Below are 11,574 nucleotides of genomic sequence, written 5' to 3' on the forward strand. Positions count from 1 at the left end.
ACCTGGCTGTTGTTCTGGTGATGTTGCCATAATGCAGGTAGTTTGGCTAGAAAATTTAAAAACTAATAGCAATAGTTCTGTGTGTCCATGATTCCTACATTTCTGCTTTCTTTTCCTCTGCCCTCCTGTTTGTGAAAGGCTACCTGACTCGTGTGTCTTCTTTCAGACCATTTTTATTTCCAGCAACGAGATCTCTAGTGTGAGAATCCTACCTTTGCTTTCACATCCCCTCTGCCCTCCACAATATTCGTGTTGATCTATTTTTGGCAAGATAGAAGATTTTTCTCTCCAGACTGTCCTTCTTTCCCTTGAGAATCCTTTCAGCCTAAAAAAATATGTATTCCTTAAAAAAAACCCTAAAGCACAAAAATACCCCAATGAAACCTTGAGAATGAGGGTTTGGAAAAGTAAAAAGTACTGCAGTGTGGTAACTAAGCATGGGCAGCCACATTGTGTGGCACAGATTGCAAGCTGGATGCTTTTTTCATGTTCATACTGATTGTAGCTATCTTTCCAGCTTTCACACTTGCCTCATAAATTATATACTCTTGCAAACTGTGCCAGTTGGCATCTAGAATTTACCCCTTTACCACGGGGAGACATGGAACAAATAATGAACCACAGTGACAACGGGTGCTTCCTCCCTTCCTACAGAGATGGGAGACAGGGACAAAACCCATCTAATGTGGATGCGTTACTCAGTTACTAATACCTCCATGTGAAATTCCTTGGGCTTAGATCTGAAAGTAGAGCAACCCATTTTTATATTCCATTTTAAAATGATTTTATAAAGAAAAGAGGCAAAATACGATGGTGAAGAAGCCACACCCCTCTCCAGTTCCTCTGGGTGACAAACATTACCAGGGCTTTTACTGCTCTCTGGTTTTCATTGCAGCAGCGCTCCAGAGCCACATGCTCTGTGCTGTTGTAAATACACTGCTTCAAATGTCAGACCTGATTTACTCTGTTCTTTGGAAAGAGAACAAAGGAAGTCAATTTTTGAACCCAGTAATGACAATAAACAGCAGGACAGAAATAGCCTAGACAAGGCTGGGCTGTATAGAATGCTGTTTCTGCAGTTAACCATTATCCATACTATTCCTACTAGCTGTTACTCATAGTGTAAGCACTTTCACGGGCTTTAACAATACCACAACTTGTCAAAAAGTTGGCTCATATGAGCCAAGCCTGGATGAAAAAAAGACTTGTGTGTCCTGAATTTCCACTGTATGACAATAAGTGTTGCGGTTTAACCCCAGCTGGTAAAAAAGCACCACACTGCTGCTAGCTCACACAATCTCTTCCCCACCCCCAGAGGTGAGAAGAATTGGAAAGGAAAGGTAAACCTTGTGGGTTGAGATAAGAACAAATTAGTAACTGAAACAAAATATAATTATAAACATGTTAATCATATTAATAATAATTTTAATTACAGAGAGAGGGAGAGACAGTAACAGGACCCAAGAGAAACAAGTGATGCACAATACAATTGCTCACCACCTGCTGACCAATACCCAGCCCAGCCCTGAGCAGAGATTTATTCCTTCCCACTGATTCCCCCAGGTTAGATACTGGGCATGATGTTCTATGATATGGAATACCCCCTGAGCCAGTCTGGGTCAGCTGTCCAAACTACATTCTCTCCTGGCTTTTTTGTGCAGTTCCTCACTGATATGAGACTGATATGAAATCCTTGACTTAGGGTGAGTACTAATCAGCAACTGCCAAAACATCAGTGTGTCATCAGCATTATCCTCATACTGAATCCAAAACACAGCACTGTACCAGTGACTAAGCAAACTGTCCCAGCCAAAAGCAGGACAATAAGAAATGTGATTATGTTCAAGCACACATGTTAAACTAAACATGATCTGCTAGCTTGGATGTCACATTTTCAAGCAGAGTTTGTTTGAATGCATGTGTGTGGCATAACACAGGGCTGTGTAAAGGTATGCTGGCTGGTGTGTACCCTGGAAGAAGCTTGGTGTTGTTCAGAAGGTCTCTACCCAGATGAATGTACCTCCTAATGCAGCTATATTATTTTCAGCAACTCAATATTACACCTTATTAAGAAAACTAGAAAAATTGATTTTAAATTAAGTAGTTTTATATATATAGATCCAATATAGACACCTCTCAGAAGTCTGTGTTTGGATTCCTGTTTTTGAAAACTTTGCCAACAATAGTCCTTTTACACAAGAAATCGAACTCTAGTCAAGTTATTCTATTTAAATATGCTAAACCAGGCATACTCCTGTAAATCTGCAAGACATCATGTGACTTGATGTTTTCAAACAGATTACATGTTATTTAAAAAGGGGGACTGTACTTCAAAAAAATGTGAAGAAACTGCAATACGTTAAAGGGAGAGTGAAATGCCATCTAAATTCTTATACACAGAGCTGCTTCACACTTTAGCTTGCTGCATCTTCTTCTTCTGCGCTTATTCAAAGCTTGTACCTCTCTGGGAATGAAAACATCAGCCTCAAAACTGGAAATTTCACGAAAACAACATTAATAGTGACATCTTCTGAGTGCCTTCTTGCCACCAACAGGATACATGTTTTTTCACATGTTGTGTACATAATTTTCTACAATGTCTAAACAAGGCAGCACAGTTGACAGTCTTGTTCCTGTTAATTGCCAATTCCTCACTTTCAGGGCTGCATAAATCTTCTCAATAAAAGATCACAGCTCATGCTGTCAGATCAAGAATCTCACAGCATGATTTTGGGGTCAAGTCAAACACAAGTTCTCCAGGGCTCACACTGGTAACACCTTCTATTTATTTTTTTGCTGTAGTTCTGTGGGATAACAGCTTCAAATTTGTTCTGGTGTGTTCACTGCATGTGCAGGTCCGCAAATTTCTGAATCACTTGGCTTGAAAAATTATACTGTGAGTAAGGTCCCTTTTCTTGCTTCTGGCCCTTGACTCACTTCTGCCTGGACTCCAGGTGCTGCACACCAAAATATCACCAGGACACCACGAGAAAATTAGTTTCTTTTTGGTAGCTCTTTCTTTGTTAAACAACAGTAGCGCTAACCTCACTGTACCACCTTTTCATACACCTGGTTTTCATGTTTTCTACAAAAATTCTATTTCCTTTAGTTTGAAGTTACCCCTGGTTGCCTGGCCCAAAGCACTGCATGGGTTCTGTTGCAGCCTGATGGTTCCAGGCAGGCACGGCAAACCAAATCACCTCCATCCTCCTAATTTTTACCCCCAGGAACTCAGGTTTCCTTGTGTCTCATCAGGTCTGGTAATCTCACTGGTAGCAAAGATCTTGCTTCCTACAGTTCAATAGACATGTCTGTCATGTCAGCTAATGCCATAGCTTTCAGTTTATGTTTATTGCAAACCCCAGCCTCTGAAAAGTGATGCCTTATTTCACCCACACTGCCACGCACCAAGGCATGAGGTGGGAGACAGAAAGAGCAGTTGCCACGTGCTTTGCTCTACGGGATACTCTTGGCCCCATGGAACTGCCAGCTTCTGCTACTTCAAGAGAGAGAGCCTAAATATTGAGTAGGATCCCACCACCACCTTAGAGAACACATAGCCCTTCAGATTCCATAAGAAAATAAGATAAATGGAAAAATCAGAATCAAGGCAATGAGGTGTACCTTGATGCTGCATTCAGTGTTCCTACAGCTCAGATAGGTGTTTCACTGTGCCACAGAGCCAAGGTCTTCTGTCCCATGGCAGCTTGTGTCAGCCTCGGTCCCAGCTGGGCCAGTCCTCTGCCCCTGTAAAATCATCAGACCCTCAGCAAGACGCTGTCCCCAGCTCTTGATATGGGTGTCATGCACAGACAGCCTTCACAGATTCTGGCTTCAGCAGCCTCCAGGAGCCTGATGTGTTTAAAACAGTATGGGGGACTTGGCAAGACATTGGGCTGGTGGTTCAACTGCACAAAGCTGATCTCATCTCGTTGTGTGCCCATCTGCCAACTGAACAAATAGTGCCAAAATTACCTCATGAGTTTCATTTAGTTTTAATGCTCAAGCTTATCCCCTAGATCCTTTGAATTATGAAGGAATTGTGGAGCTCTAAAGAACGTAACATATAATGAAATCTTTAAGGATCTCCTTCCAGGCACCATCCATGACAGTCTGTCTAGACTTAAAGCCCCACACTAAGATGCATCTTCAACTAGTAGGTATTCCCAGGCTTCCTTTTTCTATTTTCCTTTTTTTTTTTTTTTTTTTTTTTTTAAATAAGGTCTATCAGGGTGCTCCAGTGACCCTTTCTGAGCTCCTGCTGCTGGAGATGCCAAGGGTACAAATGGACCTGAAGAAGCTGCCCCTCCTATTTACTTTTCTTTCATTTGAGGAAGGGGGAGAGAAATGGTGCTTTTGTGCACCTCCCTTTATCTTCTCTTCTATATTCCTGGAGGTAAAGCATCTGTTCCCACAAATCATTTTGGTTAAGGGGTTTTTTGCAGTTGTTTCCCAAAATCTAACAAATGACACAGACTTTGGTATTTCTCTCTGATAAATTTCATAAGAAAATGGCTTGAGTGCCTTTGATATGTTTTCTCCCAGAGTTTGTAAATATCTTTCTGAAGAGCATTAGGGTTCTTTAGGGTTTCTTGTGTTTAGGTTTTGGGTTTTTTCCATTTCATTTCATTTCATTTCATTAATTGTTCAAATCTCATTAGCTGCAGGCTTATCATAGGAAGTTTTTTCTCACCCATACTGAGGTAGGCAGATCTAATGTTTTCTTGGTTACTTAGACAGATTGGCCTCCATTGAGTCATAGATAGTGAGTGTCTGGGGATAGTCCTAATACACTAGTTAATGAATGGAAACACAGAGATTTGAACTAGTAGAACTATTAGTTTTACAAGCATCAGTGCATTACCTCTATTCCACATTCAGAATAGAGGTTATGTCTAACGTCCAGTTAGACAACTGGACAACTGGTTCATCTTTATTCATTCAAAAATGAACCACCTTCTCCAGCCTTCCTCAAACCGCCAAAAAGCAACTCCAAGTTTGGCTGAAAATCCAGATGGAAGATTACAGAATCTACATATCTTAAATAAGACAGATGAGTAATGCAGCTTACTTGTCTAAATCACTTAGCAATCCAAATTACATGCCACATGTTACTCCTTAAGCCAGTCAAGACCAGTTCTCTCTCCTCTTTTTTTTTTTTTTTTTTAAATTAATTCAGGCTATACGTCTTTAATAACTTCAGAGCTGAGAAGATGGAGTACTGCTGTAAACAGTATTTTGATTTCATCTGACCCCTGCATTATGAGATCAGCTATTAAGATACATTATCTGGAAATGTGATGGTCCTTAATTTTTTCCTCAGATACACCTGGCAGCATGATATTGAGCTAGAAAATATGCTCAGGAAATTCAAAGAGGATCTGTGGTGAAAGTAAAACAGTATATTGTATCTCTATTGCTCTTTGTAGTGCCTTGGAAAGCATATTTCAATGGTGATTCCCAATGACCAAAGCAGAATAAATGCTTGCCTACTTTGCATGTCATTCTCATAAAGAAATCAGTTTTTCATTTTTGAATATAACATTGCACCTACTTCAATTTCTAAGGCTTGTTCTTCAGTTTGATGGTACTAATTCTATAAACTTCAGCAACATCAGACAACATCTATGGGGAATTCAGTCAATACATAAACTCTCTCTCTTCTGTTGTTGAGCAATTTTGCCACTAAATGACTTTGTTTAATGCTATGAAAGTGGCCAACCCTACTGTGCCACTCAAGAGAAAAATAAATTTGTAATCTAACACAGCCTGTTTCAGCCAAATGAACTGAGTTTGGTTGGAGACAGAAACACATCTGTACTATGGGCTGTCGCTTTGATTGTTTGATGCTGAAGGTGCCAGCTGTCTGTGATGTGAGTGGTTTCTGGTCAGAAAGAAACTTCTGCAAGAATATATATATATACACCTTGTTAGGGCACTTATGGAGCCCCTGCTGGTCTAGTGGTAAAGACGCCGCGCTATCACCGCGGAGACCCGGGTTCGATTCCCGGTCAGGGCCACTCCCGGGCAGGTGGGGCTCGTTAGCCCTTAAAGGCAACCCACCTACGTCCTAAGGACCTCGCTGCCACCGTCCAAGCTCGCTTGGCCCTGGCAGATGAACCTTAGGATTAAAGGGTGGGCTCAGTTCCGCGCACACTGTGTCTCACCTAAAAAATCCAATGCGCAGGCTGGAAGGTGGAAAGACCTTCCCCGGATCTTCGCTCGCGAAGGCTGGCCATTATTATTATAGGGCACTTATCTGCTCACCATGGATTCACCTTATCTAGCCAGCTGTCAGAAACAAACACTTACTGTAGACACTTCTGTGCAGCTGATAGAACTGTCAAAGAAACTGGCATTTCTCAGTATTCTTGATATAATTGCCATCCATTCGCAGGCACTGGTTCCAGAAATGGCATGCTAAGTCTTTTCTTCAGACACTTGGATGAGGAGATTTTATTATTTGTTGAGAGAATCAACAACAGATGGGAGAACTGAAGTTCTCTGGGACTACAACATCAGTCCTGGAAGGGGTTTGGAGCCTGCAGGTGCTTCTAGGTTCAGTACCCTAGAGGGAAATGCACTCCAACATCACAGTTTTCTGAGGCTGATATCAAGAATATCATTAGTGGTACGTGGGGAAAATTCTTATGCAGGAGCACCTACAGGCTGCAGCCAAGATATGTGTAGGTGCTGACTGTGTAGGTACTGTGCATATAAGGCACAGCCTCTGCCCTCAGTATGCTGTATAAGCAAAGAAGACAGATGAAGGGTGTATATATGGAAAATGAGGCAGAAATATTATCTCTCTTTTGCAGATGAGGAACCATACAATCTTAAGGTCTGAATGCTAGCAACTGAACATCAGCCTCAGCTTCCCAAAAAAGAAAGTTTACCAATATTTTCCATTTTCAAGTAGCATATTTTAATACATTCAGGAAGAGAAAGGAATAGTGTTGCATCTGAATGAAAATCCCTAGGAGTTGTGGCAATGCATTAAAACATAGCACATCTGAGTGCTTGTCAAGTACAATATACAAGTCATTAATGCTGCAGTCAAATGCATTTTTCCAAAGAATCAGCTGCTTTCTTATTGCATTTATCAAATATATCTCCATGGAATTATATTTTCTGAGACAGGAATCAACACAACATATGTTATAGTGCTTCAGTTTTGTTTCCATAATGAAAAGAAGCTGCTTTAATAGCATCTGTTGTAATGCTAGGAACATATTCTGCCACAGATTCTCAGTGAAAAAAACACCAAGTTGCATCAAGTTGCAGAACTTGGATCCAGGGTGATCCACATGAATGGGAAGGTTAGTCGTGATTATGTCTGCTATTAGCTAGTTATCTATTATGTTTTCTTCTCCTTTCTTCAATTATTTAGCAGAATTAACACAAAAACACAGTAAAAGACATGCTTAAACTGAGAATCATTTCTGGATAAAGTTATTTTTCTTTAAGTCAGCAAGAAATTTTGACAACGAAGTCCTATTGAAATAATTTTTTTTTTCATTTAGGTTTGTAGCTTTCCTATGCTGCAGTTGTCTTCTAAAATATACATTGTAGATTATCTTCCTTAGAGAGAATAGTAAAAAGAAAACTTGCTGCACTGGGACTTGGTAAACTGCCTCTAATCTAATTTGTATTACAGGGCACCAATTATTGGGGAATTCATATGCTACTAAATGTCACTTCCACTATTTCCTAGCAATGACAAAAACAATTTGTAAGTCATTCTAATCACATGCCATGCTGAAAAATCTCCTTATTGTTCCTTCACAATTCCCCTGATAACTGCAAGATTATGGCTTTTCAACGTCTTCTCAACCTTACCACTGCCCGTCAGTAGAAGGAAGTAGCAGATGTTTTCATTTTGAGTCCTTTCTCCAGGGCCAGAAACAAAAAGTTATTGGCAAGTGGTTTGAATAGGTTTCTTCTCTTTTGACCCTGCTAAGGTGCAAGGAGTTACACAAAAAGGAGTAGTTATGATCAGGATATTGCATTAACTTTTTATATACTCTAAATATTCTAGATATGGTTAATATTCCATATTTCCGTGTAGTGTGGTAGACATAAAGGTGTGCAATGAGTGGAGATGTGATACCTGTTCCAAAGAACTTCAGTCTAAGTCATATCCCCAAGGGATTTCACAGGAAAAGGGGAAAGCTGAAAGATGTCTGAGTACAGCAGTGAGGGCTTTAGGGCAATAAATTATGAATTACACTAATCTCTGCTCCCATGGTTTGGTTTTGATATTCTTATATCAGAACTATCGTCAAGTTATGCAAACAAAAGCCAGTCCTATCACAGGGAATACCCTTTGAAAATGCCTGTTTATTCAGTAGACAAGACCTTTATACTTTAGTGATGGGTATTGAAATGTCTGGATTGATACTTTTTGCTATATATAAAAATAGATTTGGGAAATAGAAAGCTTTGACATATAAAAGGATGATAAACTAGAAATATAATTTAAAAGAACTCTGACAGTGCTTGAGTGTCTGGAGTTTTCTGCTTCATGAATTGTAACCTTTGATGGCAGGGAGGAAGGTTCATTTCAAGTCAGGGAAGTAACAGACAGAATTTTTGATGAAAACCCAGGCTGACTTGAAGGTGTGTTTAGATCTCTCTGGCTTACACTGGCAAGGTCTGAAGATGTGTTTATCAGTGAGATCTTAGGACTGCACCTGGTCATCCTCCAGGAATAACTCCCCTAGGGCTGTTAGGGTGGATGGAGTAAGTCACTGCCTGGAGACACATGCTGACTACATGCTAACAGTCAGACCAGCCCAAGAACAGGCAGTATCTCCTGCCCACCACGTACCAGGGTATCTACTGCTATATGGATTTGTGGGTGTGCAATCACAAGTAGGGTGGTCTTGTCTGTCGGATGCATGTAATCCCTTCCATGGGAAGTCACAAGTGGTTCCCACCTCACCACCTTCCTGTGAGAAGGGAGCAGAGGCAGATTTCTTGTGACATGGGTGAAGCTCTGAAGAGTGTACTCTGTCCATGACAAACACAGATTTTGCCTGTCAGCAAAGAGTCTTTCCTAGTTTCTTTTTCTTGTGCTGGGTTGCATCATCCTCACAGAGTACACTTCCAGTAGACAGGAAGGTCATGGCATCTGGTCTCTGGTGAACAGCCCCCAGCATTTTTCTACCATCAAGACCTGGTATTACGATGCTTCGAGAACATCCGGCCATGCTGATAGCAAACAGATGACAGCAGAGTCCACTTACTAAAATGAGTGTGGTTAAGGCTGAATTTGATGTGGCACAGAGCTGAACAGAGCTACCTGTTCCTGCTTCTCTTTGCACTGAAATTCTTCTCATTGAGGTGTTTCACCTCTTTCATATATCCATGCAGATGATGAAAGCAAAACAAACTTAGAAAAGACAGCCCTCAGTTGTATTCAAGAGTATTCTAGCAACAAAGTTATGTAGTTGATGGACACAAATACACAAAGCCCTAGCAACAAAACCCTAAACATGTTCTTTGCTACAGCTTTTTTTCCCCTGGAAATATTATTCCCTGTATTGCACCCCAGTATAATATCTAATGCACTAAGCATCCCAGGTAATGATGCAACTTTGATATTTTAATTTTATTGATGAAGTAATGATGACTGAGAACCTGGAACACAAGGCATATTCCTACTTGTAATTTCCATTGCTTGGTGCTATATAAAATCACTAATCAACCCCCTAGTCATCTGCACCCCTTACCATGATTTCCCTGTCAACATAACAAAAAGTGACTGAGTTTCAGGAAGCAATATCTATTCTGTGCTTGACTGTAAATCTGATCTCTGTTCTAATATTTGCTTGAAAGTTGTCCCTTAATAAACATGAAAGTCTTTTGAAAGGGGAAAAAAAAGTCAATCTCTTCTTTTTGACCTGTAGAAAAGACGTAAATTTACTCACACTAACTGGAAAGCAACTGTTGCAGACCTAAAACCTAATCCTTTGAGCTATCATGTTTACTCAGGAGCAAAGAAAATGATGTCTAGGGACACTGAGCAGCAGTTTCACATCATGAGTGTATGTTTTCTAAATATAAGGAACAGCTTTCCCCTCATAGTTATAAATACAACTGTGTCACCTATATGTGATCCGACAGACAGCTGTAGCCAACAGAGGTGTGGACTAGACTGACAGTAACAGATGAGCCAGTGGCCCCATGCCCTGCTAGTCAGGAAGTCGTCTCTTCTGAATTGGATTTATTCATCAGGGGAGTAGCTGTGAGTTCAGTCAGGAGGTAGTTATTTTGTTAATGCTCTGTATTGCTAGACAATAACCTCTGGCCTGTCCCTGAAGTGACTCCTTCATAATTTTTGAATCAAAACACAGCCAGGTCCAGGGTGCTAGGACCCTCAGATAACAGCACCATTCCAGCCTCGTTTCAAATGCCACTGCTCAGCTGGGGCAAGGAGAGTTGTGACCTGACCTCTCCAGTGGCCTCTACAATTTTCTGCTGAGCCCAATGAACTTGACTCAAAGATCAAGGTAAACAAAGAAAAGCATCTGTCTGGGAGTGCTTTTTGCTACATACACTGAAAGGAGCTACCTGGAGAGTGCCACTTGTCAGGCATATGACTAACGAAACGTGATACAAGTGCAAACATTGGCATCTTGAGCAGAAAATGTGCATCCCAGTTTTTCAGAGTTTTTCTGAGCCTGGTAAGTGCATACAATCAACACCAGAAACATGGACAAGAATGTAAATTCAAATAAAAAGCACCTTTTATCTCCTCTATACCTTCAGCTCTCATCTCTCTTCTGATTAAAGTTCTACATTTCAAATGTCATCAGCCTGCAGGAAGATACAGTTTCTTCTTTCTGAGCATATTAACACAGTCAGCACAATAAAGGTGGTGGGGGGAAGGAAAACAAGAGAAAAATGCTAACGGTAAAAAGAACAAAACAACACAAAACCACTCTTCTTGCAGTTCTGAGAAGCATTTACTAATCTCATCTCCTGCAGAAAAATTCTGTTCTGTTTCAGGCGCTCCTGAATGTACTTAGCATTTCTCTTGAGCACTCAAAACATTCCTTGCGATTGCCTTTGCATTCCAGCAATCCGCAGAAGATTTTACACATTTATTACAGAAAATCCTTGAAATCTAGTAGATCTTATCTGTGCACAGGCTCTGAGTGTCCCCACAGCTCCCTGCCACCCCCCTCCTGCCTTCGGCTGAGTTAATCCTCAGCTCTGTTGGCTAAGGGGACTTACCAAGGGCTTTTCGATGGGAGGATGCAGTTAGGCACTCGCACACACTGGAATAGCTGCTACCCAGTAATGAAGCAGGAACTGAGAAGTCTCACTCTTTCAGTAGCTATTCAGGTAGTGCTGCCAGCTTTCTCTAGCTCTCTGAATACACACACAGGGCGGGAGGGTCGGAGGGGAAGGAGGGGTGGACAGGGAGGGGGGTAGAGAGGGAGAGACACAATAAACTCTGACTATAATTATGAGATCTCCTTTCTGCAAATTATAACAGCAAGAGATCTCTTCAGCAGTTTTTTTAGCATGATCTCTTCAAAAAGGAGTTCCTTGAAAAAAATTGTA

General features: G+C 40.9%; 1 protein-coding gene across 1 annotated transcript in view; it reads right to left on the bottom strand.

Moving 5' to 3' along the window:
- Positions 1–11,278, bottom strand: part of ST6GAL2 (ST6 beta-galactoside alpha-2,6-sialyltransferase 2) — a 174,694-nt gene extending 163,416 nt beyond the window's left edge. Inside the window, exon 1 of the mRNA XM_050332609.1 lies at positions 11,242–11,278. The gene's annotated coding sequence lies outside the window, so the exon portion shown is untranslated. The remainder of the gene's footprint in view (positions 1–11,241) is intronic.
- Positions 11,279–11,574: the final 296 nt, after the last annotated feature.

This window comes from Myiozetetes cayanensis, unplaced genomic scaffold, assembly GCF_022539395.1.
Source record: "Myiozetetes cayanensis isolate MyiCay16 unplaced genomic scaffold, myiCay2020 scf5-8, whole genome shotgun sequence".
Taxonomy (NCBI): Eukaryota; Metazoa; Chordata; class Aves; order Passeriformes; family Tyrannidae; genus Myiozetetes; species Myiozetetes cayanensis.